The sequence below is a fragment of the Falco biarmicus genome, chromosome 1 (assembly GCF_023638135.1).
Source record: "Falco biarmicus isolate bFalBia1 chromosome 1, bFalBia1.pri, whole genome shotgun sequence".
NCBI classification, from domain to species: domain Eukaryota; kingdom Metazoa; phylum Chordata; class Aves; order Falconiformes; family Falconidae; genus Falco; species Falco biarmicus.
Window position 1 is genome coordinate 114,529,193 of NC_079288.1, and position 21,826 is coordinate 114,551,018.

The 21,826-nt window shown below is 41.3% G+C and overlaps 1 protein-coding gene and 1 long non-coding RNA gene across 5 annotated transcripts in view; one reads left to right on the forward strand and one right to left on the reverse strand.

The window, feature by feature from the left end:
• The window catches only part of IL15 (interleukin 15), a 39,078-nt gene extending 38,330 nt beyond the window's left edge, over positions 1–748 (reverse strand). For 2 of the 4 annotated variants that reach the window (XM_056363045.1, XM_056363036.1), the window contains exon 1: positions 223–241. The gene's annotated coding sequence lies outside the window, so the exon portion shown is untranslated. Of the gene's footprint in view, positions 1–222; positions 371–659 lie in introns of those variants that run through there. The other 2 variants (XM_056363054.1, XM_056363065.1) reach the window with 2 other exon arrangements.
• LOC130160513 (uncharacterized) overlaps positions 1–21,826 on the forward strand; it is a 75,130-nt gene that overhangs the window by 11,459 nt on the left and 41,845 nt on the right. The window contains exons 6-7 of the long non-coding RNA XR_008826012.1: positions 710–839; positions 3,822–3,991. This is a non-coding gene — a long non-coding RNA (uncharacterized LOC130160513). The remainder of the gene's footprint in view (positions 1–709; positions 840–3,821; positions 3,992–21,826) is intronic.

The following is a 21,826-nucleotide window of genomic DNA, read 5'->3' on the forward strand; positions in this document are numbered from 1 at the left end:
CAATTCTCCATACTTGCTGATGTCTCCTGCACAGCAGAAACAGAGAAACAGGTGCTGGGTACAAGGCTAAATATAATACTTAAACTATGTCTTTTTATAACAAATCCTACGAGACAATTTAAAAAAAAATATGAATAATTGAAATCTAAGTTCCCTCATTGTTTTAATAAAAGAAAGAGACAAAGAAAAACAAAAGAATGTTAAAAGCTGTAAAATACTCACGAGTCTCAGGAAAATTGTGCAGTAGCTTGCCACAGAAGTTAGGATGAAGTTTGCACTAGTGACAGCTGCAGACGCTCCACCCCTTCTCCGTTCTGTTTTACTTTCAGTTATATAATAATACAGGACTATCTTCTTACTAATGCGGTGTGGAAATTATTCTCACCACAAATAGCAAATAGTAGGCATTTCCCACTGCCATTTCTGAACAATTTTCAAATTTGGAAAAAAGCCCGCCCAAAATGTGGGGAAAGACACATGGCTGTGAATTTGAAAGCAGGCAAGTGACAACATGAGAGGCAGCTGCCTGCTGTTCCAAGCAGTGTGATGTTTACACATGGTTACCTCTTAACCACACTGTGCCCTTGCCTCTGCACAGTCCCTTACCCCTTTGGAACTCAAGTGTAGCCTCCCAACCACAGTTCTGAAGAGTTGCTTACCTTGGAAGCAAACAGTGTAGCTTTATGCTATCTCCTCCTCTTTTCTGCAGCCTGAACAGTGTTTTACTGGAGCAGCCACCACAGAAGAGAAAGGGAAGTTACCTCTCAGGGCAACATCAAGAACGAAGAGCAGAGACGTGGATAGAGGATGGCCAGGACAAAAAGGGGCTTCTCCAAAAGGTACAGCATATGGCTTGCTGTGGGACAACAGGACAGAGAGGTGTCATAGACCTAGGTGACATCAGAAGAGGGTACTTATAAAGGAGGTGAAAAAATCTGCAATTTGTAATGAACTCAAAAGTTGTGGATTTTAGCTGTTAAGAAAAGTGGAACTCCAGTACCTGTGGTCCTGCTTAGAGACCTCACAGTGAAAAACCTTTCTACCTTGAGCTAAACTTTAATGTCCTGAAGATGAGGCTCAGCATCTCCCTAGGAGTACTCTTGGGTTTCCAGGAACCATCAATTACCTCTAAGAGTCATGCACTCCAAGGGCAACAGTGAATATGATACTTCCTCTCCATCTCCAGACATCTTCCGTCCTCTTCTGTGTGATTCTGGGTGCTGGTTGTTATTCTGTGCATTTCACTTTCTGTGAGGTGGTAAAAATACTCTGCAGGTTAAATTAGAGAGTTTTAGAAATGGCTCTGTCTCCTTACTGAAGAAGAAATTCATTTCTAGATGTGGGTGTTTCTTTCCTGTTTCTCAGTGAAATAACATTTTTTCAGGACCATTATTTATAAAACCTGGTGAAGGACACCCGTTAGTTCCCTGTGCTGGGATTTTCTATTACAGCCAGATTCAGAAAATCTGCCTAAGGACCTAAGTAAGACTTCTGTATCTTGAGCAGCTGCCAGATGAAACAAGGACTGGAACTGAGCGTTTTCAGACAGTAGTTCTAGATGGCTGCATGAGGAATTAATTAAGTGAGGCAGCTTGCTGCCCTTTCTCAGCACCCCTGTGCACTGTATCCTGTGGTCCAACGCTTGGGTCCAGCATCACTTCTGCAGAGAAGGCACCGAAGTGGAAGGCAGCCACACTGATTAGCTGCTGTGTGGGATCTGGTTTGCAGTCGCTACCACTGTAAAGAACCTTCCAGCAATTTAACACAAGACAAGACTCAGAATTTCATGCTCTCCAGGGACTCTTGGCTCTCTCACATCACATTCTACATGTGTCTCCAGAAAAGCAGCTACTGACACTCCTTGCACTCTGTCTCAGTATAGAGTGTTAATATCGCTTTTTAGGCAGTTGTGCAGACAGGAGAGGTGAAATCTGCCTCAGCTGGCAGCTGCTAAAAACCTGGGCAGTATTTGAAAGAGGCAAAAAACCGTACAGACTTAGCTGGAATTCTCACCATGACAGAGTACAAAAATGAAAGCCAAAAGGAGGTAGCAGCACCACAGGAAAAAACACCACCCTAGATAAATACTGAAACCAAAAGAACATAGGCATTTATTAACTGCTTGTGACATGGGCACTTCGTTTATGTCAGAAGTGATCATGAACCTCCATTTCTTCAGTTTCCTCCAGCTCAAAAGAATGACAGTGATTTCAAGTACACATGTGAGTGTATGTATTTGGACTTGGGATCCCAAAGTCTCTCATAATTGTCACTTTTTAAAACTGAAAGCAAATAGATTGTTTTCCATTTGTCTTTGCTTTTTAATGTGATACCTTTGCTATACTACAATCTGTCAGATTTTTCTCAGCTAGGAAAAATTTATAAGCAAATAGCCAAAAACAAGCACACAGAGCTTTAGGTATTCATGAATTATATACTGTGGGAAAAGGGGAGGAATCACATATTTAAAAAAAATTTAAAGCCAATTTCCAAAGAGCTTCCTTTGAACACTGCGGAACAGAAACACTGTACATAGGGTGGATTTAATATATTTTTTTAACTCCTCGGTTCTTTTTTTTAAGAACAATGTTTCTCTGGCATTTCTGAAGTTAAACTATATATCACTTTCTAGCTTAATATAAAAAGCATTCCTAAACATTGCAGTAGCTGTATATAAAAATTATGCAAGTGTCAGCATGTATTACATTACAATAGGGTGGCAATACCACCTGCACTCTCTCAAAATTTAATTCTCATTCATTTTCTTAATTGCACAAAAATGTGCTTCCTAATTACACAAGGGATGTTTTATAGTAATCTAAACACTACTAGCCACATCAAGGTATTCATTTATAGCATAAAATATTCTTATGCTCTCTTTGAGCAAAATACCCCTTTCTAATTTATGCAAGTTTCATTTATAGTGGACACAGGCTATTTGGAAAGATGTTGGCAATTACTCTCACTAACGAGCTACTAAATTGTAATTTAGTATTATAAGTGCAGTGACAAAGAATGTGAATAACTTATCTCTCATGCAAACAGTGAAGTGAAAACAGATGCATGAATGTCATTTTGAAAACAAAACAGGGTAACCAAGAATTCAAACACAACCATCCTGATTTGGAGCAACATTGCCCAAACATTTTGTATGGCTGCAGGACAGCCAACAAGTCTGGGTTTGTGGTACCCTTAAGTGTGTGCCTGTATTCTCATGAAATTAATTGCTTTGGAATTGGTGTTAGTTCTGTAGCTGAACACCAGGAGAGGAAGTATTGCTACAGGAGCAAGAGTGAAGAAGTGAGAGGGAGGAAAGCTTTTCCAGAGCAACGTGATATGGGTGCTTATACAAAAATGTCATATTTTCTGAAGGTAGTCTGGAAAAAAAAGGCAGCTCTTGCAGAGCCAGATCTCTTCACCGTGGCCCCCAACAGACCCAGCTCTGAGCGAACTTTCTTTGCTAAATTTCTGAATGCTTAAAGTAGGGACTACACTACGCTTCTCACCTACTGTATCAGTTCTTTTAAAAAAAAAAGTCTTGAAGTGGAGTCCTTCTCTGATAAAACATTATGCTCTGATAAGCATAATGATTTTTTTAAAATTAATTCCAAAATTTTTAGAGAACCTGAACCCAATCATACAGGCAGATGCAGAGAACAGTACTTGTAATTTGAATAGTGTCTCTTCCCCGAGTATTTTTTATTATAGTGTTCCTGCTGTGTTTGAATGTTTGCTGCAGGGCTGAACTACTACACCCTCAATTACCAATTTCATTAATTTCTGCACAGGAAAATGAAAGAACTGTTGTTTTCTGCCTCTAGGTGACAGAGTGGATATAAAGAGCTGATAAGCAGGCAACAACTTCAGCTCCACCCACTCCCAGTATGGCAGCCAGAGGAGCGAACTTGGGGAAACAGCCTTCTGCCTCTGAGGAGTCACCTCCCAGCCATCCCACCAGCATTCCCGATGACTGCGTGTTGTTTGAGCTAAGGTGAGCCTTGCTTCTAGGGATAGTGGCCAGCAGCAGAGCACCTTACTCCTGAGCCGGAGAGGACAGCAGGGAACTTGTGTGATGAGGGACTTATGTAGATGTCTTTGATACATGCTAGGAAGGTGTGTTTCTGGAAATTATAATCTTCAGCAAATTGAACACATAACTGAATCTGGGAGCCGTCCTGCACCAGCACTGTACAACACATAAACAAATAATCCTATGGTGGAGTTATTGTTGTAAGAGAACACATAATGGACTAAGCATGGGTATACGAGGTGGCGATGTGTGCCTTCTGAAAATCTAGGCAGCTTCAGCTTCATGGCTGATGCAGGACTATAGATAATTTTTTTTTCATATTAAATTATAATTTGTTCTAAATTATAGACTCTTCAGATTGGTTATTAAAACCTTCTGGCAACTCAAAAATGCTATTTAATTTCTAGAGACATCTGGAGAGACATTAATATTCTGCCTTTCAAAAGCATGCATGATATTTCTGGCATGTTATAATTTATCAACTATTGCCATTAAGCATGAGCTATTCCTGTTTAAAGATACAGTGTTTCCAAGCAAAACCATATCAATTGCTAAGTTAGCGAAGACAAAACAAAGGGAAAGGTATTTAATGCTTAAAACGAATGGAAATATGTTTCTGAATCTGTGAGAAAAAGCTAACACAGAAATGTGCAGCTCTTAATTGAAGTGAGAAACCTAGAATCTTAAGTGTTTTGTTTAGTGCCTTGTGAACAAGCACTATCCTATTCAGACATAATTGATGCAGTATTGCAGCCTCGATGTTTTCCTAAAATAGTCGCTCCTTAAATTGCATCATAGATACAGAAAATTCTACACAAAATAAAATCAATATGTGAATAAAAAAACTGGCTAACACCCCAAAAAAGGCATGCCTTCACTAGAGCAGTTCTTTCAAGTTATACTTGTGTTATTTCTCTGTTCATCAACCTTCAGTGCAGTGGCCAGACCACAAAACCCTTGCAGTCCACGCTACATGCCAAATCCACAAAACTATTAGTGGATCTAATATGTATTCAAATAGCCGGCTAGTTCCCATAGGAATAGTTCTCTACGCAAATGCTTTTTTTGAAGTTAGGTGCTTGACCAGTTGACTTGAGATGACTGGGTACTTTCTGGCCTGGGTAGCTAGAGCCTTGGTCGTCAGGCACATTTAGCTGTTAGGTTTCACGTGCCAGCTAGGGCACTGTCAAGGTCAGCCAGCTAACAGGGCTGGGAAAAGCCTTTTGAGGGTTTAAGTACCCCTGGCTGCACTGGCCATGCCTCTAACCACGATCCGTAGCTCAGGATACTCCCCTGAAAGTTGTGCCTTTCTTCAGTTTAGAGCACAGTGTCCAAAATGTGTGGGTCAATTTTTTTTATTTTTTTTTTTTTACTACACAAGTGTTTTATAAGTGTTTCTCAACAGAAATTCCGAAACAGTTAATTGAAGAACCAAAATGTTACATTATAATAATGAAGCTGAATCACCTGGGGGGGTGGGAGGATTCTTTTCTTCGAAGCTAACTATTGATCAAAACAATTTGTCAAGATCTCTCAGTCCTAGCCCATGTAGACACCATCTCTGGGGTTAACAGACTGCTTTGTGGCTCACTTTGCCATTTGTAGTTGGAGCTTTCAGGAATGCAGGAGAATTAAATCCTAACCCATATGACGATACAAATAAGGCAGTCCTACTAAGAAGTAACATGCAAAAGAGAGGGCTGAAAGAGGAAAGCATGCAACTCAGTAACGATGTGCATTCCATCAGATTATTTCCCTTTCTTTCTGTTTAATACTCAAGAACAATAACCATGACGTATGTGTCATATTTCTTCTTTGATAATAATGTTTCATAGTTTCATTTAACTGTAATACGACTGCTCTGTTTAATGCTCAGAGGTTTTGTGACAAGGGTAGAAATCAGTCCATTCTAAGTAATTTCTCTATAAACAGAGAAAACAAGATATTTAGCTGCCAGGTGGACAGAATGTGTTCTAAACACTTGAAATTTAAGAGACTGCACAACATACCGTATTTAGCCAAAAGGAAGGAAAGGGCTTTCTCCAAGTAGTTTAACTTTAAATTAGGAGTTATACCAAATTCAAGGTTGTCTTTAGTTTTGTCACATCGCTTTCATGTTACTAGGGTATATAAAGAGCCTTTTCATATATTATGACACACTTGTGCAATATTAAACTCCCACATCACCCCACAACATATTGCTCGCTCTTTGACACTAAAAAGTCAATGTGTTTTCTGTAGGGAATCTTAATATGTAGCATACTATGTACAGAAAGAACGAATGCACCGGGAGTTATCGAAACTTTGACTAGTTGATAAAAAGATAGTGTTTTGAAATTTGCTATCATTAATTGGTCATTAGTCATTTCAGTCCTGGGGTTTTTTGATAGCTTATTGTCCTCAGACCAGCAGTTTCCCCCCATCTGTTATTTCTTACCTTTTCCCAGAGTACTTGTTACTCGGAAACAGCAGCCTCCTCTAAGCGGTATGCCATTGCTTTTGCTGGTGCTGCGTAGGACACAGAAACGCTCAGTATGCGTAAGAATAGAGATTTCCCATTTTTAACCTCCACTGCTCTCTCTGAGTTCTTCTATCCTCTGCCTTGTAACTGTCTAGCCTAAGTCACTGAAATTCATTGTAGGAAATCATACAATGGCATGTAGCAGCAGAAATGTACCGGGCATTTCCAGTCCTCTCTGTTTCCCTGGTTATTTATCTGTGTGTACTACATGATCCCTGAAAAGAGCTGAATATAAGATGTTTATGGACAGAGTTTCCAGTATCAGGCCAGTGAACTCCACCTAGTGAGCAGTTCAGGTGAATTGTCTGTAATCAGGGTCCGAAGCAGGGTTAGCTCGCAGATGCAAACAGTGGCCCACAGAAGCAGAGACTGGTGAGGGTGACTTTGCAGCTGCTCAGACCCATGGCCGGGCCCGGCCCATCCACAGGGAGATGAGAAGGTCCAAGCTTCCCAGAGATGGAAGGCGTGTGAAGTGACTTTTAGCTGTGTGAAAGCTTCAGAGTTTCCTATCATCAGCATGTCTAGCTACCCTTGATCTATGACTTGCAGTTCTTGTTACTATTCAAGGGGATTCACAACCCGCTCGAGACTGATCAGCACAGAGAAAGACCAATGACTGACTGCGGGGCCATGTCCTAGCGCGGGGCAGAAAGCAGCGGCAGCCCTTTGAATTGCCACTGCAATAATGTCCAAACTGGGGAAAATGCTGACAAGCCAAAAACTTTTGTCAGTATGGTTGGATCAAGGTTTATGTGCATTAAAATGAAAGATGAAAGATGTTCAACAGCTTATGATATTCTCTGCAGAGTTGAAAATGTGACAGAAAAAAATAGTAGGTTTTTGTGAAAAAACATTATCAAGGACATGATGTTCAAACTACACATTGTTGCTAATTTTGCCCTTTCTGTGTGACTTCAGAAGCTACTTGTACAGTACTTTGTCAAATATTAGCAAACAGTAGCATCCAGAAATATCTGAAATATAGATTAAAATCATATATACTGAATTTTAATTAATATAGGTAAAGCTTTGTGGTTTTTTTATGGGAACAAAGTTAGGACTTTACCACTATGGAAGGGAGTTAAAGACTGCAGAGGACATCACAATTAAGAATGCAAGTACTGATATGTGACCATTAGGCTTCATGCATGTATTTAATAAACAAATGAAGCTTAAACTCAGGAAAATACATTGCCCCAGAAACAATTTAGTTTGTGAGAGTGCAACTACACATAGTAATGCTAGTGCATAAATCCTATGTAATGAAGATACTAAGTAGTGAACTTGCAAGACATGGACAAGTAAGAACAGTGGGTTTGATGCCACCTGAGAAAGGATGATAAAATCTCTGCAAAATCTTGGATATAGAATACTATGACATTTCTTCTCACTTCCCAGATACCTAAATTACTGGCAACATATTGTCATTTGCTTTTTTTTTTTTTTTTCTACTACAGGATTCCTTCTGAAGTGACTTGCACTGAGTTTACCTAAGTGCATTGATTTTGGTGCAGTTTCTTGTTTTTTAAACGAATGCAGTGTGGCTTAGGTGGAGGGATGGAGTTGAGTTCCTGCTGATATTACACTTTCTTGCAAACCCTTCCATGTATTTATACCAGTGGAGACTGTGATTTCTTATATTTACATTACATACAGCGTGTACATAAAATGGCATGCTTTACTTGTTTCATTCATGGGTGACTGAAATCAATTGTAGTGTACTCTCGTACACATATCCATAGAAGCTTAGATCTAAGAATCTGATAAACACAGTTGTCTTCTGGCACCCCAGAGGAGCAAGGAGATCCATTTAAACTTTGGCAAGGAGGAAGGGCTAAGTCTTTGCACTGAAAATATGAAAAAGTGATTTGAAATTTTGATGCTAGTGCAATTTTGTAATACCCTAAACCACAAGTTCTCAGAGACCTTTTTCATTGCCAGCCATCCCAATCAGTAGTAACTATATTCAGCAACTTTTAATAAAATCCTGTATGTTCAACTTTGGCTGAAATGGGAAGTTTAGCTTAAAATGGTGGGTTTTTGCTAATTCATACATTTCTGAGAAGCAGAGTGAATGTATGAAACTGGTGACCTTCTCAAGGCTGCCTAGGGCACATAAATGGCCACTGTGTGACTGCTGAGGGAAGGTAGTGTAACTTGAGGTTTCAAAAGTACTAGAAATATTTCATCTGATCATTTAAGAAAACTACGTCTTCACCTGAGAAGGGGAAGAGCTGTTTTCCTGTGGTCATTCACACTGTGATTTCTGGTTGTTTGGGGGTTTCACTTTCCCCCTCCCCACCCTGGTAGTTGCTGAAGACCTGCTCACATCTAATAGGAAGCTGTGCTTTTATAGCACTAGTTTCCACCTATTCTTTTTCCCTTCAAAAGCAAAATATAGATTTCATGGTCATGTTGATCCATACTACTCTCTTTAGATGAGCACTGCTACTGTGAGGAGGCAACTTTACTCTCCATAAACACTGGGCAGGAGCAGAAGACTGCCTGTGCCGTGCAAATAGCAATTCAAGAGGTAGTGCTGGATATCCATATAGTTGCTGTCTAGCAGCATTTGTTAGGATCTGAGCTTTTATCAAGGACTCTATTATACTTCCCATCTCCTCTTCAAGTAAAAGATATTGACCATTCAAATTTTGATGAGTCTTTAATCTGTGATTGCACCTCCTTTAATGCTTTGCTTAAAAATACATCACTGATCTTTCTGATTTATATGGAGCGTTCTTCTATTGTGTATATGATACAGTTTTAAGATTGTCTGTGTTAAAACAGATCAAAAATTGAGTTGTAAAGGTTTTGTGGCGTTGTGTGGTCCATCCTTCTGCCCCAAGGCATAAGCGTGTGTGCCTAAACCACACCTGGTGGGTATCTTATTGAAGTGCTCTTTAAAGCTTCTGTTATGCTGAAAATCTTCAGAGGGATGTGGCATGCAAAAGAAGTGCACCGCAAAGGTAGGATCCTGTGGCAAATGCAGGGAAACCAAGAGAATGAGAAAACACATAGCAGAGAGCCAGGTCTTAGACGTGGGCAAAAAGGAACATGCTGTTCAGAATCTCTTGGTGCCGTTCATGATTTGTTGACTGCCCTCTGGCCTCTGACTGAGCAGCAGGTTTGCTTCCTGTCTTATGTGTAGGCTACTCTTAGTCCCTCCCTGTCTTTTTTTTTTTTCCTTTGCATACCTCTGCCAGCACATGGCTGATTGTGACAGGTGTCTGCTCTGGAAGGTGTGCCATGGCCGGTTATCCCCATGCCATTTGCTGACTGACTACGTCAGCAGCTGACTATCCAGATTTTGCACTCGGTGTTTTGCAGTTTCAGCCACTTTTCCAGTTTTCCAAGATTATTTTGCAGTTTGCTCTTCCCTTCCAAAATGTTTCATTCCTCCTGTTTAGCACTGTTTGAGATTTTGTCAGCAGAGCTTTCATTTGATAGCTGCATCACAAGTGAAAGTGCTTGAATGCAGGATGACCTACCCATATTCCTGTCTTTCAATTACACAAGTTCCCCTGTGAGCCACATTCATGAGTCCACCTTTCCAACAGGTTGTGCTCCCTCATGCTGGTAGATTCCTTGTTTGCTTATATTAATTTCACATGGCAGCATGTCAAAAGCCTTCCTGAAGTCAAGACAATGTGACAGCTGCTGCTTCTCCTCTATCATCTAGACTTGTTATCCTGTCACAAAAGGAAGAATAATTTGTCATAATTTGTCCATAACAAAATGTGTGGGCTTCTTCCTCCTCCAATTTCCATTCTCTCTGAGCATTTCTTCTAGTGGCTTTTCAAGCATGGGGGACTACCTGTCTGGACTGTAGTGCCCTCACTCTTTCTGCCCCTGTCTTGAGGACAGTTACTGTGCCTGTTTTGTACGAGTTTGGACCCTAGCACATCAGTCAGAGTTCCTGAAAGCGAAGGAAACCAGAAGCCCAGACTTAGTAAACCAAAGGTCTGGTAGCCCAGAATGCAACCTGCCTGCCGTCTGCTGGTCAGAAGCACATGGGGAGCGTGAGAGCAGAGCCAAGGGCACAGGGACCCTTCCCCACTGATACCCTTGTGTCCTGCAGACATCTCTGACAGCTTGTCTCTTTCAGGCAGCAAAAAGCTCAGCAAGCTGTCACAGTCATTCACATCAGATCTTAAACAGGGGTCCTGCTTTGTTCACAGTTGGTCCTATTTGTTCACTATTTGTTCTCTACACTTCTGCTAATGAGAATTTACTTTTTATTTTTGATGACATGATCTGTTCTCTGTCATAAACAAAGTTAAACTTTTATCACTGAGGCTCCAAGTGATTTTCAGCTGTGGTGTCTTGATAAGTGAAATGCTGTATATTATTTTTAAAATATTAATGTATCTAAAAATTATGGTAATGACTCCTTTTGTGTCTGGTGGTAAATGCGGTATGTCCCTTGTACAATACTTCCAGAAGCATAGAAAGTACAGCTATTTCATTATACGAATAGCTAGTTTAGCCCTAAGTGAGTGTGTATTTGGTTCATGAATGCTGACCTGCCGTATATCTGTGCTGCACTTTCAGAAGAAATGAAACCTTTCTATGTAAATATTTGGACGTTTGGGGCCTGGGATTTTTAATAAGGTGTGGTGTAGAGGACTGAAGGCAGCGGGATGATTAGCATTGATAACATGCAGCTGTGGCCTTGCCTGGAAGGCAGTGGGTTGATGGACATGGATGATGTGCAGCTGTAGCTCGTTCCTGCTAAGTAGTTAAATAGCCCTGAGGAGCGTGGGAGAAGTGGTTGGATGGAGGAGGAGCAGTGTGGTCTGGTCTCTGGAGGAAGGAGAAACAGCACAGACAGTAGAATCTGCCTGCCAGTAAGAGCTTTGTTGCAGTCTACTAGTTTGTCTGTGGTGCAACAATAGGTGCCCTGTGTGAGGCCAACTGAGTTGGACTCTGACTACAACTGGTGCCTGATGTAGCTGAGAAGTGGAAGAGCCTGTGACCCATGACAAGCACTGTGAGAGGTGAGCTGTTGCCAACTAATAGATACGGGTGTATTGCAATACTTGTTGTCCATCTGAACTCAAATAGCAACTGTATAGGACACTGCATGATAGGCTGGCTAGTCCAATCCTATAAACCATTGCTAGTAAATGCTTATGTTTCACTTACCCTCACATCTTCCATCGCTTGTTTTACCTTAGATTCTTGGTATGGGTTGCTGCTACTGTTTTGTAGATTATTCAGTTAGAAAAAATTTAAACACAGCAAAAGCAAAAACTGATGTCTGACACTGAAATATATGCTTCACTTATAAACCTATACCAAACACAGGATCAGAAAAAATAGCAGGCAATACTAATTTAGTGATCTCAAAAGTTTTTTCCAGCCTAAATGGTTCTATTCTATTCTAAAGTCCAACCGTTAACTTACCACTACCAAATCTACCACTAAAGCATGTCCCTAAGCGCCATATCTACACATCTTTTAAATACCTCCAGGGATGGTGACTCAATCAATTCCTTGGGCAGCCAATCCTTGATAACCCTTTCAGTCAAGAATTTTTTCCTAATATCCAGTCTAAACCTCCCCTGCCGCAACATGAGGCCATTTCCTTTCATACTGTCACATCTTACTTGGAAGAAGAGGCTGACTCCCACCTGCCTACAGTCCCCTGTTGGGTAGTTGTAGAGAGCAATAAGCCCCAACTGAGCTTCCTTTTCTCCAGCCTAAGCAACCCCAGCTCCCTCAGCCGCCCCTCACAACACTTGTGCCCCAGCCCCTTCCCCAGCCCCGCTGCCCGTCTCTGGACACGCTCCAGCCCCTCAGTGTCCCTCCTGCAGCGAGGGGCCCAAACCTGAACACAGGATTCCAGGGGCGGCCTCACCAGTGCCCAGTACAGAGGGACAATCATTGCCCTAGTCCGGCTGGCCACGCTATTTTGGATACAAGCCCGGATGCTGTTGGCCCTCTTGGCCACCTGGGCACACTGCTGGCTCATTGTGTTCAGCCATGCATCAACCGGCACCCCCAGGTCCTTTTCCTCCAGGCAGCTTTCCAGCCACTCTTTCCCCCAGCCTGTAGCATTGTGTGGGGTTGTTGTGACCCAAGTGCAGGACCTGGCACTGAGCCTTCTTGAATCTCATGCAATTGGCCTTGGCTGATGGATCCAGCCTGCCCAGACCCCTCTGCAGAGCCTTCCTGCCCTCAAGCAGATCAACACTCCTCCCCAGCTCGGTGTCACCTGCAAACTTACTGGGGGTGCACTCCATCCCCTTGTCCAGACCGCTCGTAAAGATATTAAACAGGACTGAGCCCTGGGGAACACCACTTCTGATCGGCCACCAGCTGGATGTGGCTCCATTCACCACAGCTCTTTAGACCCAACCATCCAGCCAGCTTTAACCCAGCAAAGAATACACCCGTCCAATGCACGAGTAGCCAGTTTCTCCAGGAGAATGCTGCAGGGAACGGTGTCAAAGGCTTTACTAAGATCCAGGTAGACAACATCCACGGCCTTTCCCTTATCCACTAGGCAGGTCACCTTGTCATAGGAGATCAGGTTAGTGAAGTAGGACCTGCCTTTCATAAACCCCTGCTGGCTGGGCCTGATCACCCCAGATGTCCTGCATGGGCCACGTGATGGTGCTCAAGATGATCTGCGCCGTAACCTTCCACGGCACCAAGGTCAGGCTGACCGGCCTGTAGTTCCTCTTTCCGGCCCTTCCTGTAGATGGGCGTCACGTTTGCTAACGGCCCGACTTCTGGGACCTCCCCGGTTAGCCAGGACTGCTGGCAAATGATTGAAGGTGCCTTGGTGAGTTCTAATTGGGCTCTGGCTCTTCTAATTTTCTTCCTAGGACACCCTTATAGTCATCCTGAGTTGCCGGCCCCTTCTTCCAAAGGTCACTAACTCTCCTTTTTTCCCTGAGTTCCAGCCAAAGCTCTCTGTTCGGCCAGGGTGCTGCTCTTCACGGCTGGCTTGTCCTTTGGCACATGGGGACCGCCTGCTCCTGCGCCTTTAAGATTTCCTTCCGGAAGAGCGCCCAGCCTTCCTGGACTCCTTCGCCCTTCACAGCTGCTTCCCGAGGGACTCTGTCAGCCAGGCTCCTAAACAGGCCACAATCTGCCCCATGGAAGTCCAAGGTAGCAGTTCCGCTACCTCCCCTCCTTACTTCTCTGGGAATCAATAACTCTGTCTATCATTTCGTGATCGCTATGCCCAAGGCGACCCCCAGCCACCACATCACCCACAAGTCCTTCTCTGTTCTTCTTCTGTGGTCCACCCTCCCTAGCTGGCTCCCTGACCAGCTGTGTCAGAAGTTAGCTCCCACACGCTGCAGGAACCTCCCAGGCCGTTTCCTCTCCACTTCTGTGGTGCAGTTGTTTTGCCAGCAGAAATCCGTTAAGTTCCAGTCTCCCATGAGAACAAGGGCTAGCAATTGTGACACTTCTCCCAGCTGCTTCTAGAATATTTCACCTGCCTCTTCATTTTGGTTGGGTGGTCTATAACTGACTCCCACCACGCTATCGGCCCTGTTGGCCTTCCCCCCGATTGGTACCCATAAGCACTCAACCCCGTCATCGTCGTCATTCAGCTCTAGACAATCAAACCCTCCCTGACACACAGGGCTCCCCCACCGCCTCTCCTTCCTTGCCTCTGCCCTCCGAGGGGCTTATAGCCATCCATTGCGGCACTCCAGTTGTGCAAGTCATCCCACCGTGTTTCCGTGATGGCAACTACATCACAGTTTCCCCGCTGCACGGTGCCTTCCAGCCCCTCCCGCTTGCTGCCCGTGCCGCGTGCATTGGTGTGGGGGCACTTCAGCTGGGCGAGCGATCCCGCCTCCTTTCTGGGGGAGAAGCCCTGCTGCTTGCGCGACCGTTCTCAGGCACTTCCATGGTCTCTAACACGTCACTAACCCCTGCCTCTTTGCTGCCATATGGGTCTCCATCCCCTACCTCGGCTGAGAGAGCAGACCCAAGGACCTTTGTAGCACACCATCCCTCAAACATTGGCGTGCAGCCCCCAGGCTTATTTTATGTTTTTATATACTTATCTGTGTGTGTACTTGATGATGTTAAGTGGTAACTACTGCAACTTCAGTAGATTATTTTTTGATTAAGCTTTCAATCAATTTCTGTAACTTTTTATTCTTCCAGCAGTTAAGCTCTCTTATATGTTTTATAGCATTGTAATAACTCTTAACTTACTTTTCAAACCATGATTTAGATGTTCAGATTGGAAAGTATGCCACAAAATATTTGAAAAGTACTGAAAAACCCCAATTTAGTTACTTTGCTGCATTCTTTCGCGATTTAATATGTTTTCCTAGCAAACTGCTGATCTTTAGAGATTAAGACTGATTTGAACCACATGTCAGGTAAGGAAACATCAGCTGGTATGAAATGGTATAGCCTGCTCTTTTCCTGCTATATTAATAATGTTTACCAGTATAGAGGTTTTTGAAATTTTCACTTCTAGGGAAGCTACATTTCTACTCCGTATAAAATATTGTATGACCTCCTTCTCTGTTCTTATAATGACTTACGGTATCACACCAAATAAACAATAGGATGCTAGTTAGCATATATGGAATAGATATTTATAGGAAAGGGTCAGTTTTCTAAGATAATTTTTTACTTGGCAAAAGTTCACTTTTGCGTTAATGTCATGTAGAAAGATGAAAGTACTTTTCAAGTGTGAATGTTAAGATTAGAGATGATGATCAAACCATTAACATGGACTTCTTGAGGAGGATTTATGGAAGATCTTCACATCTAGGAATCACAAGGACAGGAGAAAGTGCTGACTTTAAAGAACAGACAATGACATATAGTAGATTAGCAAGGGGAGTTAGTAGATATGCAGATGATATCTTTGAAGTTTTAAAAAGATTTGTGTTTCAGAAGCCACAACCAACTTAATTGGTTTTCTAGAACCTTTGACTCTTTCAGTGTGGGGCACTGTGAAATAATAGACCATTCTACAAATATATATGAGCATTATTGTAAAAGTGAGAGAGGTCAAAAGGACATGTTGGAAGAAAATGGAAACAGTTTATTTCCAAGTTGAAAAAGGGGTAAACATTGAAAGAACCTCAGTGATTTAATGTTTCAGGATAGTTCACTAAAGTTTGTAGGGTTTTAGACACAGTCCAGTAAATGTATTTTAACTTCTCTTAGTCCAGTGAACAGATAAACTAGATTTTCAGGGGGGATGTTGGTTAGGATATTTAGCCATTTAGTAGCTGCTTTTTTCCCATCTTTTTTTTTTTTTTTTTTCTTTCCCCCCTCACCCACCTTAGAAGATAAGAAGATGGAGAAACTCCAGTTTCTAAACATTTTGCGCAAAAAAATAGTTTCCAATTGCTATGGAAGACCTGCATCAGAAATGATGTTCTTTTGCAATTTGTGAGCAAATCTTGACTTTAAGATTACTTCCTTTTATGTATTTGAAATTAGTACTGCAAGTTCAAGTGTTAGCTTTGTTTCATGTGGAACTGAAAAGTACTCTATAAAAGCTAGGAATTACTATTCATTTACCTTATGCTATTTATAGTAAGTAATATGCGAAACTATGTGGTAACATGTCTCCTCTTTCTTTATGTGAGCTGAGCTCTATAAGCTTCCTAACCCTGACTAAATAAGTCTTACAACTTGGTTTTCCCTTGCATGTCTGTAAATTAAACCATTGTTGAATGAGGGACATTAATGAATACTAAACCAAAAAGGTGCATAGTTGAAGAATTCACTTGTTTTTTCAGCTTACGTCCATACACCATGGATTTTTTTCCTGCAGTCAAGAGACATTTATTCTGCAGAATTTAAGCTTTTCCCGCCCCCCCCCCCCCCTCCCCCCAAGGCTTCATAGCCTAAAGGGTCATGAGAAAAACTTTCCATAAATTAACTAGATGAAACTGATGGGATATTGTTCAGGAAGTAGTGTTTTGAACAATAAAGAGCTGTGTGAAGTATACTTTTTTATCACCGATTTTTCAAGGCAATCAACAGTATAAAGAAAATGTAAATATTAACCATTGTACTAGTGACTCTAGCAGACAGAACTGGCTAATGTGTCTATCTGTTGAAACACACTAGGGAAAACTTTCTGACCGGGGAACACATAGTCCCTTCTTCATTTCCTCTTGGCTCTTCCCACCATGCTTAAAAACCTGGGACTCTACATACACGAGGGGTGGAAACAGAAGCTGTAAAAGGCAGTTGCCACCTAGTGACCCTTTGGAAGTGCTCGATTTCTTGGCATACTGTTGTCTTCATTACCAAGGCAATCATTGCCAATAATACTGGGTCCTGTTGTGATTTGAAAAGCAGGACCACTCGGTGCCTGTGAATATGTGATATAATGCTTATCATCCAGTGTAGCCATAAATTTGCCAAAAGGTGTCCTGTCTGCCAGAAAGCTAGCTGGACAGAATTGCAGCAATTGCTGTAGCTAAAAACTGTGTGTGCATCTGTTTTCTGGACTGTACAGAAGTCAACCCCTTACAGATGACTAAAGCAGTCCATGGCAGAAGAGAAACAGGTTTGATTTCTTCCGGTAAAACCATATCTTGTTTCTGTCAATTGTATGATTATGCTGGTAGTTTGAGGCAAAGATGAGAAGTACTTGTTTTATAGTCTGTTGAAACAAGTAGTGAGTTTTTTCCCTGCTGGTTTTGAGAAGCATCAAGATCACAAAACGTAGTTGTCTGAATTACAAGTTCTGCTTTTGCTGCCGATTTTTTTTTTTTGAAGATTACTTTAGGCCATACTTTACACTAGCATGAATGTGGAGGTTTTTTTATTATTTTCATCAACAACTTGTGTGTTACGTAAGTCTGAAGATGTGATAACTACTTTGATGTTAACCCATGTAAAGAGCTTCTGTACACAGAGATTCAGAAATCTAAGGGAAAGCAATTAGAGCGATGTGCATAAATGAAGAGTTTTAACACCTGCTTTCTGTTGCCTTCATTTGGAAATAAAGTAACTAGCTCGGATTGCTTCAATAGCCACCTAAAAGTAAAGGTATACCTTTCACTTCCAAGGGATTATGGGTAAGAAATGTATATGCCAGCCAAAGATTTTCATCTTTTGATAGAATTTCATTTGGGAATGCTGAAATAATCTAATTCTTATCTTGCAAGATGCAGTCTTTTTCCGCATTCAATATGATCAGTTTTGTTGATGTTTTAAGAGTTTCATTTTGTCCACATAACTGGATATGGTTCTGAGCTTACCGGCTCCGCCAACTACTGTGAATCAAGGATTACATAAAGAGATTTTTATTTGAAAGAACTCAATGTCTTCAATCTTGGCCAAAGAGTAGATGCTGAAAAATTTTCTTTGGGTCATAGTGGTTACTGTGAAGAAGATAATCTTAGCTATGAAACAACTACAATTTTTGAGCCAAGGGATATGAAATAAACCTTGGGTTTATTTAAAAGCATCTTTTCCTACAGATCGTCATTGTCTTTGTTTCTTTTGCTGTCTCCTCCAGATGTTTTTTGTTTTCTCGTTTTCCACTAAATATATTTGGGTTGAAGATACGTTATGATAATTTGTTTGATACGCTTCAGTTTGTTTGGATGGACCAATTAAAGATGAAATATATGTTTATCTAGAAATGCTTATTTGTAGAGGCAGAGGAAATTGTGTAATGTTTCATCTGTATATGTAATAGTTTGCCTGTTGTTTATAATACTGCTTTATATTCTAGCTTAGAAGTCTGAATCTTCAGATCTGACCACTCGAAATTCTTTTTCTTGATTAATGTTTAACCTTTCTGACATGTAAAAATACTTGTAAACTGGAGTTCTTTGCAAGGTCTTCTAAGAAAATCAGTCTGGTACAATTGCAGGCAAGTGCTTATTATTATTTTCTTCCTTCCTGCTTGTAATAACTCTTTTACTCTTGCATCATATTTTCTCATCTAGTATTTGCTATTTAAGCAGAATCTTTCTATAAAATTCTGGTCTTAAGTTTTTAATCAGCACTTCACATTTTTGCTCTCAGATGTCTTGTGAAACCCAGAAGTTATGGCATGTGTTGCCTCCATAATCCGAATTCAGCAATGTTGTTTGTTCTGTGGCATACCTCATATTCCTTTCAGGCCTGTGTGTTTGTCCATTTGCAGCCTCTAGGAAAACAACATTAACTTATTTTTATATGCTAAGCACTTTGAGATTATATCTGTCTGTCTTTTCTGAAAGGCAGGTCTTTTTACTTGGTTCTTCATGTTAACAAGATAAAATTGTTGTGCTAAGAGTGTGTTATAAAGTGCGTATAAAAATAACAATGTTGCAGAAACCAGCCAGAGGCAAGATCTGTCACAAGTCTGCTTAATTACAGTCTTATTAACCAATTATCTCTGCATTATGGAAAAGCCTATAAAATCAAAATGCTACTTTCTAGAGCCTCTGTTCCTAACTAAAGTAATAGTATCAGTTATTAAGAATTAGACTCAGGACAAGCAGGACTTCTTGTTACATGCCTAAACCCAAACTTACAAATGTGGTTTTCATGCTCAAAAAATGGTGACACATTCTTCAGCAACAGAATGAAACATAAACCCCGCCCAGTGAGAAAAAAAGGGCATGTTATATCTAATACTAATTCAACTGTAAATATCTTCTAGTGAGGCTATCTCAGGCCAGCAAGAATACTAGGTTCCTTGCAGTCACATCCAAGCTCTTCTTGAGCACAAAATCTTAAACCACCATCAGGCTCTTCTGTAATTCACTCATTTTATCACCTTTTATGTTGTTCGCTACGGTCTCCTCCTCATTGAGAACTCTCATCCTTCCTGTCCTGTCCTTGAAAGCTCACTTCAGGCGCTGAAGTGGTGACAGATTGCCACACAAAGGACAGTCTCCTAGATCTGAGCCAGCACTGTTCCGTCTGCTATTTAGCAGGGGTTTGTGGGAAAGCAGCCAGCCCAAATACTCCTATTAAAAGTGGAAATAATTTCATTTATCCATAAAACTACATTAGCCTGATGTAGCAGAACCCTCCTTGTTCACCTGTGTGGAGTTTAGTGGTGACTCTCTAAGGTGGCTTGTTTTTAGCCACAGGGCATAGCTGCGTGCAGTCGCTGGCCTTCCCCCAGCTTTGATCATTGCCTGATCAAACAATGTTACCTTGTTGAGCTCTATGCAGAGTTTTCAAGTGGCAGAATTTCTCAAAATGCACATTTTATAGCTAATCTGTGATAATTATCACCTAATTTAATATAAAACCGAAGGGTTAGAGGGCAAAAGGTTTAATTACTGCTAGGTGGCTGGAGAATTGTATCATCATCAGATAAAGTGCTGCATAATTTGTTTGTAGAGTTTTACCTTGTAATACCTCTAACGGTGTGATGTCCCTAACTAGTTTTCCATGTGTATTTGCAAATTTCACTGTTAATAACAATCCTAATATGGTATTCATTAGTCTGTTAATTACATAGTCATTTACAAACTCTTGCTTCCAATTAGCTTTAATGACAACATCGGAGTCATTTTTCTGTGCTGCCATTTTTGTGCAACACTTTCCTGTTTAAACTGCCTGCTGTTCTATCTTAATTAAATTTAGTAACAGTGGTGGTAGTTTATAGGGGACTTTTTTAACCTTATTTAATGTCAGACCATTTATACTCGTTTGAAGTAGGTACTGAAAACGTTTGCATTAATCCAATTATTTTGAAAAGGAGCAAACTTCAGTTCTTTCAGATTATTTTAATTAAGGTAAAATCTTCATGAAAGGTCAAACTCCCTACCTGTGCAAATACCTAGAACCATCGGTGTTTTTTCTAAGTACGCTAAAGACACAGTGAAAAATCTACAATTTGATTTTTTCAAGAGGAAACCATAATTTTTTGTCATTTCCTTTTTTTTTTAATAGCAGGAGGAAAGGGTGAAAAGGCTGTCAGCACCATTAGTGACTCAATAATGCCGTTCAGACAGAACTTCAGGTAGGGAACAGTTGCGGTATTTTTTAACTTGGGAAAGCTCTACAGGACCTGAATAATACACTTAGCATTATGCAGCACCCTTGAAGTTGCACAGTGAGACTAGACTCATGGCTCTTATTAAAAATAATTATCTTTTTAACCCACACAAATGTAAAGCCCTTCAGAGAATCTCTCCATGAGATTATAGAAAATCATAGAAAAGTAAGATTGGAAGAGATGCTAGAGGTCACCTAGTCCATCCTCTTGGTCAAGGAGGCTGTCTAAACCAATACCATTTCTGAAGAAAAGTTTGTTAGACCTTACACTAAGGATTTCGCTGCTGCTTTGGTGGGCTCTGAATGATAAGGTCAGATTGCCGTAATGAAGATCACTCCAATACTGACTGTCTCTGTAAATTTAGAGGTGATTGCAAACACCTTTATCCTAGACATTTACTTGACTCTGGAGAGGCAGTACGCTTGACTGTGCTCTGGAAAATCCTGTGGCTCACTTTGAGTGTTGCCTAGAGCTCAGATATGGTTTTGTATGCAAAGGCTGATGAAGGACAAATTGGAGGTGTTCCAGTGATCTGACAAGGTAGCTGCCAGGATGGCATGCTGAACTTCAGATTACATGCTGAAGCAAAGTAAAGGAGGGGGAAGGAGGGATGCAGTTGCACTGTTGGAGGTGGGAGGGAAAAGCCATCTGTAAGTACAAGACAAGCCACAGGCAGTGATGGCGGGCTGTGCTGGGAACAATTTGTGGCTGTGAAGCAGAAGTTGGAGCTGAAGGAGCAAAATCCTTGACAGCCTCGTAGGGGCATTGTCCCATGACTGACAAGTAAAGTAAGTTGACTCCAAAGTTGAGGCAGGAAACTGTCTCTAGGGCCTTCCTTCTCTGTAGCAGATGCAAATCTCAAACATTTCAGGGAAGGGAAGCGGAAGACAGGTCTTTTCTTCCAGATCTGCTTGGTCTTGCTTGCCTCTATTACAAGCACAAAGGTGTAATAGGCAGCTTTCTGCTCAGCTTGCTGACTTCTATAAATCTTGCTGTTAGGCTTCTAAGTCACCCTTAGATCTGGTCAACAGTTTCATAGAAACATAGAATTGTTTAGGTTGGAAAAGACCTTTAAGATCATAGAGTCCAACCATCAACCTGCCACTGCCAAGTCCACCACTAAACCATGTTCCTAAGCACCACGTCTACACATCTTTTAAACACCTCCAGGGATGGTGACTCAACCACTTCCCTGGGCAGCCTGTTCCAATGTTTGACAACCTTTTTGGTGAAGACATTCTTCCTAAGCATCCAATCTAAACCTCCCCTGGTACAGCTTGAGGCTGTTTCCTTTCACACTATCACT